Below are 9,199 nucleotides of genomic sequence, written 5' to 3'. Positions count from 1 at the left end.
AATTAGACATGATTGTAGGAGATAGACGATGGTGGTCGTTAATGAATTGTTGGTGTTGTACTTGAAAAGCCGAAATAGAATATAATGATAGGAAGCTTATGGTGGTTGAGTTTTGTGAAGTAATCAATGATAGTAAGTAGATGCAAGGAAGGGAGATTGGTCTTGGTGATTGCTAGTGGTGGCGTAAGGTCGTCATAGTAAATGGTGGGAAGTTGTTAAGAAGAAGCAAGAGAGGTTTGAAGGTCTTGATTTCAGTTGATATCATATAAATGATGTGTATAAATAGATGGGAGATAGTATAGAGATAGATAGTAGACAAGTAGCTCAATCAACACAATTTAAAACAGTACACTATATTCCATTCACAAATCACGGGTTTAACAGCAACAGTGTATAGAATAATTAAAAAGAGAAAATCTGATAGAGATATAAATGAATCAGTATTCCTCGTGATATATATATCTGTATTTGTATTTTATAAATTTGTATCTATAGTTATATATCTAATACACTGTAACTAATTTTATTAATTAATAAATATATTAATAATATTAATACTTTTAATACTAAATACAACAATAGTAATAATTAAAACAATACTAATAATGATATTATAATGATGATATAATAATAGAATTAATAATAACATTAATAATATTTTTATCAACATTATACTAATATTAATAAGAATAAAGAAATTATATATATATAATAATAATTATATTATTAATAATACTAATTACATTAATATTAGTAATAATAATATAATAATTCATATTTATACACATAAATGTTCGTGAATCGTCAGGCATGGTCAAGTGGTAACTGATTATCCGAATATAGATTTCAAACTTTCTAGACTCAATGTTACAGGTTTTTGCTTATCGTGTCGGAAACATATAGAGTTTAAGGTTTAAATTTGGTCGGAAATTTCCGGGTTGTTACAGTACCCACCCGTTAAAGAAATTTCGTCCCCGAAATTTGGTAGAGGTTGTCATAAATAACAATAGGAATGTTTTCATGACGAATATGAGGTAATAATGGAGTTTTATCATTATTGATAGATATAGATAAAACATTTCGATCATGTGAAGCGTACGAGCGAAGCTATCACAAAAGAGAGTGAAATGAGTAATATGATATCGTTTTCACTGATGACGTGGTTATGATTGATTTTCGGAATTCACGAGATTTAAAGAAAATCTTTCGTAATAAGATTTGGTTCTTCGGCGATTTAGGAAACAGGATCTCCTTTAATTTAATGCGATAATCTATTCCGATTTCTCTGTCGGATATATTGCTATAAATCCACCCCTTCGTTTCTTTACCACTTACATCTTCTATTCTTTCCCCCTCTACTCATTCCTTAATATGCTCCATCCCGTTTTGATTCTTATTATACTTCTAACTTTCTTATCTTTCATTCTTCTCTTTCATTTACTGCCAGAAGAATCTATTTACTTCTATCATTTTCTCGGAATTATAATATTTTTAATTTTCCCGTGTCTTTACGTTGCAATACGTATTGATATACATGGTTTGTAAATCCTGGGTGGTTTTCGGCCTTTGTATTCTTCATTATTTTTCAAAGCTTCATATTTTCGTTTTCTCTTCCCAATTTTGAGTCAAGCGAGTAATGGTCCGGAATTTGTAGGTATGAAATTCAGAATGAACATAGCTAATGCTCTTAGAAGGAAATGGTAATGACACGATTTTGATTTGTCAAATTACCAGAATATCCTGGAAAAATAGAACTATCAAGGTGATATGTTCCTAATATGTTTGGAAATTGGATAGAATGTAAGAGCCGTGTAACATGGCACATGATGATGGTACTGTGAATCATCATATTCCATTAGAAACTTAACATGGCTTACTATAATATAATGAAGTTGATCAAGTTTCATTATATTATACTAATTCATGCATCAGTTCCCAACACTGCTTCAGAACATTCCTATTTTAAACCTGAAGGTTTTAGAACTTAGAAACTAACACAGTTTCTTTTATGTTGTAACGCAGATGTTACGGAGTGATAAATGATCCCAGATAGGAATAGTTGTGAAAATATCTCCAGAAATATGGAGAATATGTATCACGGAAGATATGAAGAAATCTTATAATATCTAAGATAAGATGATGATAAAGAATATCATCTGGAAAAGTTTAGAATAAGGAGTAGGGTTATTTCTAACGGTTTCAGCAGGCACTGAATCGTTTGAATTCTTTGAAATCAAACTTATTCTTTGTGATTTGTCCACAGCCTCTTTCATACTTTGCTCAATTCATTTTCCAGTTCTCAACCTTCTCCTTTTCTGAGCTTTACCAACATACTGTACTTTATCGTCAAACTTTTGACTGTTAAAGTCGTTTACAGTTTTTGCTGCCTCATCAGCATTTCAAGAACTAGTTCATAGTCCAGGATGCTTTTCATAAACTTCACCTTCGAAATATGTAATTCCTAGGGATAGACGTTTTCGGTATAATTGGGAGAAATTTCTACGAGATTTTCAAAATACTGATTGCAGATTTCGCTAAAGAGATAACGAGTTGCTGGTACATCTGCTGATGATGTTGTGAAATATAAAAGGTTCTCCGGTAACAACGGCGAAAGGACAAGGTATAAATATCGAGGTTATAGTAGGAGTAGTCTCACTGAGAAGCCGAAGTGGAGCTGTGACAAAATTAGCTTCTTGAAAAGGAATTGTAGGGCTGTTTTTGCTAATAAATGGCAAAGGATTCAACACGGTATGTGTTAAACTATGAATTTTGGATTCGAGAGTTTTTCAGATGCATAAATCTTTTCTTCCGTAGATGAAGTGATGCTGGTTCAACTTCTTGATTGAGGTATTTTCAGGTATCATGAAGGGTTCGAATGCAGATTAGAATCGTCGAGATACAAATGAGGTTTTAAGATAAAATCAAGAGGCAAACTTGAAGAATTGTTTAATTTCATATGTTATTATCAATATTTTAATTCATTTTAATTGTCCAAAGTTAGCAGTCCAATAGTCCGATTGTCCAATGGTCCAATAGTTCAACAGTTCAATATATTCATATATAATTTAATATATATATAATTAATACGTATCGTGACCCGTGTACCGGTCTCAGTGTCGATCACAACTCAAAGTATATATATATTTTGGAATCAACTCCGACCCTGTATAGCCAACTCCCACCTTCACATATAGAGTGTCTATGGTTGTTCCAAAATATATATATAGATGGGTCAATATGATAAGTCGAAACCTTGCATACGTGTCCCGTTATTTAAAGTACGTAAAATAAATAAATATATATATCATGACCCATGCACCGTATTGTCTCAGAATTAATCCGACGTATTGCGTACATGTGTCCCGACTTAAAAATGCATAAAAGTAAATAACAGAATTTAAATGACGATAAATAAAATTGCGAGAATGTAAATTGCGATAAATTAAATGTTAATCAGTTAGCTGGGAACAGTTAGCTGGAACAGTTAGCGTGGATTCCTATCACAATTTCAATTAATTAATTCGTTTGTTTCTAACACTTTTTATTTTCGTCCAATGTTTTCTTCATTATGCCACTTGTTGGATTCTGATAGGTCAAAATCCAAATATGAAATTTGAATAGAAATGGTTATTCTGTGGTCAACGGATACGTATATCGGTAGTTGTAAGTAGGATAGTAAATGATCGTTGAATCAGATTCGAAGAATGTTCAGTGTAACTTATTAATGTGAATTCTAAATATTCCTCGGGTACTACCCACCCGTTAAAATATTTTCATCATTAACAATTTGTACAAAAGAATTTTTAATTACAATCTTTATGAAAATATACTTGCATATATATTTTCTTCAGATGTAATCATAGATTTAATGAGTCAATAAAATATTAAACTCATCAAGTTTATTGTTAATACTAGATTACATAATCTCTATAGCATTAGAGATTACTTAGTCGCCATATCGAACGAAGGTAATGAGGTAGAATGGTACGTAAATCGAAGATAGTCGATGTAGAACGATATGTAGAACGAAAATAAAGTGGATAGAGCGATGCGTAGAACGGTGATTATACTCGAGGTGTAATTTGTGACGTTGAGATTTACGACGTGGTTGTGGTTTGAGGGTGATAAGGATACCATTGACGTTGATGATGGTGATATGGATTATGCTGCTGGTCCTGCTGCTGGTGTTTGTAACCTCCGCACCAGATTCTCCAAAACCATTACTCGAGCACGTAGTTCGTTAACTTCTTATATTATGTCAGGATGATTGACGATTGAAACGAGCGGATGAGTAAGATTCTAAATGTATAATCGTGACGGGATACTCTATAAATGAAAGGGTAAATGGTTTCTCGAACAGGTTCGCCGATATGTGCTTCAGGTTCATCGCCAAAAGGCAATTTGGTGGATGGAAAGGATCTTCGATGTGGAATGATTTTCAGGTATCGGATGCTATTCTAATTATATAGAATATCTATATATATATATATATAAATATATGGTCCTGCAGACTACGGAGGAATTTACGGCGTATGTCAGACAAGTCTACAGACGCGCTAAGATATGAATTTTGTCTATACACTATCAATGCAGTAAATGCAGTAAGACGTGTCTAGACTTATGAATGATAAGCAGACAATTCCCTAAGGATGATAAGCAGATGGTTTCCGACTAGAAATGATAAACAAAACTTTTTAACATGTAGACACGGTCAAAGTCCAGACTCACTAATGTATCCTAGCAACTACTAGTCAGACACACTAATGCAAGGTCTGGTTCTCTAAGACCACCGCTCTGATACCACCTGTAAAGACCTCGACCTTATCCTCCCGGACGAAGTCTTCAACATTTGGTTCCATTGCGATGATCGACTCCAAGTAATATCCTTAACATGAGCAAATGCACAGCGGAAGACTTAATGCGTACCTGAGAATAACATGCTTTAAAATGTCAACATAAAGTTGGTGAGATATATAGGTTTGATGCTAGCAGCGTTATAACAATGGACCACAAGATTTTAAGTTTATACATAATACACTCCTCGTGTATAGAAAAGATGTTGAGCACTTGGTAACCATACTTAACTAAAAGTCACAGCAGCATACTCTTAAATAAACCCTACACCGTACCAAAGTGTAGTAACGAGAACGAAGTACTGTGCAACCGTTAAATGCTGGTCGTCCAGCCCGGTTGGGGATGTCAGCCCGATAGATCTATCAACAGGATTCGCGTTTACGCTCCTCACGTAATTAGCAGTTACCAAGTATAAAGAGATATGCCATGGTACAACTCAACGTAGAATTTATTTTTGATCACTTGTGTCCATAACGTAAATCATTTATAAAAACAGCGCATGTATTCTCAGCCCAAAAATATTTAGAGTTTAAAAGGGACTATATACTCACCATACTGTATTTTGTAGTAAAAATACATATAACACCATTGATCATTATAAGGTTGGCCTCGGATTCACGAACCTATATCATTTATGTATATTTATTAATACACATAATCGTAGTCGAATAAATTTATATTTATTTACTTTATTAATTATATCATTTTTATCTTAATTATATATATTATTATTATTATTATTATTAGTGATGTAATTCATATATTTAATAATTTATGTTTCATTATTTATATAATTTCATATATATATAAATGCTAAAATAGTTAAGTTTTGGTATTATATATCTTTTTATATAAACAGTCTTTTATTTACAAAATATAGTTATAATAATACTAGAATAGTTATAATGATAAAAATAATACTTTTAATACTACTAATAACAATAATGATAGTATTAGTAATAGTTTTTATGAAAGTAATGATAGATTAAAAATATTGATACTTTTCTTAATAATTTTGGAAATGATAATACTAATAATAGTATTAATGTTAATAATAATCATAGTTCATAATAATTATAATAATAATAATAATAAAAATAATAATAATGATATCAATTTATACCTTCTTAGCATTAAAAAGAATAAAACCGCCCGAGACAGGACTCGAACCCGAGACCTCTAGCTAATCCACAAACGTCCTAAACCATCCAAGCTAATCCTCTATTTCTGTTTTAATTCGCTAAACCAATCCACTTAACCCGTGTTTCTTTAGTTTCCGGGTTTTATCATTTTAATTCGGCCCATATATATTTCGGCCCAACAGACATGCTAATCCTCGGCCCAATCAGAACATGGCAGTCCATCAGTTAACTAAAATTCAGCCCAAGTATGAGGATCAGGCCCAACTATTAAAACAAAGAGCGTGGTTTGTAAGGGAATCGGTAACAGACAACATAAACCGCAAATATCTATACCACTTTATCATCCTTTTTCAATTGGGGTTTTTGTTTTATTAGCTGTCGGCTAAAAAAAATAAAAGAAGAAAACAAGAACGTCTTTATCATCTTTTCCTCCCTTCTAATTATTTCCAATAATTAACTCCTTTATCATCGATATAATGGAGAATAGAAACAGAACTGCAGCAGATTCTCCGAAGTATCCTCATTAAATCGTGTATACAAAAATAAATAGGAGCAGCAGATAATTACAGGCAGTAACAAGCTAGTTGCAGGTTGTCATGGTGTGGTTCGAAGAGGAAGAAAACAGAAGAATATAATAGCAGTCGAACAACAAGAGTTACAGCAGCCTGGTTTGTTTAGTCATCTATTTCGAACAGAAAACAGAAACAGCTAGTTAACCTTGGTTCGGTGGTGATGGTAGTTCGAAAGTAAACAGAAGTAACAGGTGCATCCGTTTGATGTTTTGAATGGTTCGTATCGGTAACAACAGGAAGAGGGTTTTTAATGGAAACAGGTAACGGTTTATTGAATTTAAGTGTTGGTTTTCGATGGTGTTAAGTGTGTAAATAACAGAAAATATTATAACGAGTTTGAAGTGGGTTCGGTTTGCAGGTGTTGTTCGAGATCTTTGGGACTTGATCGAAACAGAAGGGAAAAGGCAAAAGCAGTAGCAGTGACTATTGATGAAGTGGTTTGTCTTCTATTTGAACCAAAAACGATCAACGTAGCAACCGTAACAGTAATGGGTTTAAATTATTTCGAATTGTAGCAGTTCATGATGAGGGCTGCTGTTTTGTCGAACCATTGCAGTAACACAAGGATAATGATCAAAAGTGATAACAACTGAAGATGAAGAGGTGATTTCGCTGGGTTTTACAGGTGTATAATTATTGACTATAGAAACAGTTTAGATGAGACGTTTGGTTTTGGTGATAAGGAAATGAAACATGGTAGCAACAAATGGTTTTGGTTCGAACAGAAGTTGATCATGAATGAGTTCGATGGCGGTTTCACGATGGTGGTAAGGATTCATGAAGGTGGTGAGGATGATGTTGGGTTGTCGAGATGTTGAAGGAATTAGACATGATTGTAGGAGATAGATGATGGTGGTCGTTAATGAATTGTTGGTGTTGTACTTGAAAAGCCGAAATAGAATATAATGATAGGAAGCTTATGGTGGTCGAGTTTTGTGAAGTAATCAATGATAGTAAGTAGATGCAAGGAAGGGAGATTGGTCTTGGTGATTGCTAGTGGTGGCGTAAGGTCGTCATAGTAAATGGTGGGAAGTTGTTAAGAAGAAGCAAGAGAGGTTTGAAGGTCTTGATTTCAGTTGATATCATATAAATGATGTGTATAAATAGATGGGAGATAGTATAGAGATAGATAGTAGACAAGTAGCTCAATCAACACAATTTAAAACAGTACACTATATTCCATTCACAAATCACGGGTTTAACAGCAACAGTGTATAGAATAATTAAAAAGAGAAAATCTGATAGAGATATAAATGAATCAGTATTCCTCGTGATATATATATCTGTATTTGTATTTTATAAATTTGTATCTATAGTTATATATCTAATACACTGTAACTAATTTTATTAATTAATAAATATATTAATAATATTAATACTTTTAATACTAAATACAACAATAGTAATAATTAAAACAATACTAATAATGATATTATAATGATGATATAATAATAGAATTAATAATAACATTAATAATATTTTTATCAACATTATACTAATATTAATAAGAATAAAGAAATTATATATATATAATAATAATTATATTATTAATAATACTAATTACATTAATATTAGTAATAATAATATAATAATTCATATTTATACACATAAATGTTCGTAAATCGTCAGGCATGGTCAAGTGGTAACTGATTATCCGAATATAGATTTCAAACTTTCTAGACTCAATGTTACAGGTTTTTGCTTATCGTGTCGGAAACATATAGAGTTTAAGGTTTAAATTTGGTCGGAAATTTCCGGGTCGTTACACTAGCAGTACAGGAAATCGTGTAGGATGCACCTACAAAGAATTCACTGCCTGCAAACCTTTGGAATTTGATGGAACCGAAGGACCGATCGGATTGAAACGGTGGACCGAGAAGGTCGAATCGGTGTTTGCCATAAGTAAGTGTACTGAAGAGGACAAAGTGAAGTACGCTACGCATACCTTCACAGGTTCTGCGTTAACATGGTGGAATACCTATCTAGAGCAAGTGGGACAAGACGATACGTATGCACTACCGTGGTCAGCATTCAAGCACTTGATGAACGAGAAATACCGTCCCAGAACCGAGGTCAATAAGCTCAAGACAGAACTTAGAGGGTTACGAACCCAAGGATTTGATATTTCCACGTACGAAAGACGATTCACAGAATTGTGCCTATTGTGTCCGGGAGCATTCGAAGATGAGGAAGAGAAGATCGACGCGTTTGTGAAAGGATTACCGGAAAGAATCCAAGAAGATATAAGTTCACACGAGCCCGCCTCCATACAACAGGCATGTAGAATGGCTCACAAACTAGTGAACCAGATTGAAGAAAGAATTAAAGAACAGACTGCTGAAGAGACCAATGTGAAGCAAGTCAAAAGAAAGTGGGAGGAAAACGGTGATAAGAATCACCAATACAACAACAACAGTAATTACAACAATAATCGCAACAATTATCCCAACAATCGCAACATCAATCGCAACTACAACAAACGGCCCAACAACAACAACAACAACTACAACAATCATCCCAACAACAATAATAACCGCAACAACAACAACAATCAAAAGCAGCTATTCCAAAGGTGTGAAAAGTATCACTCGGTGTTCTGCACCAAATTTTGCAACAAGTGTAAAAGAAATG

The sequence above is a fragment of the Rutidosis leptorrhynchoides genome, chromosome 7 (genome assembly GCF_046630445.1).
Source record: "Rutidosis leptorrhynchoides isolate AG116_Rl617_1_P2 chromosome 7, CSIRO_AGI_Rlap_v1, whole genome shotgun sequence".
NCBI classification, from domain to species: Eukaryota; Viridiplantae; Streptophyta; class Magnoliopsida; order Asterales; family Asteraceae; genus Rutidosis; species Rutidosis leptorrhynchoides.
This window is presented reverse-complemented; position numbering follows the sequence as displayed.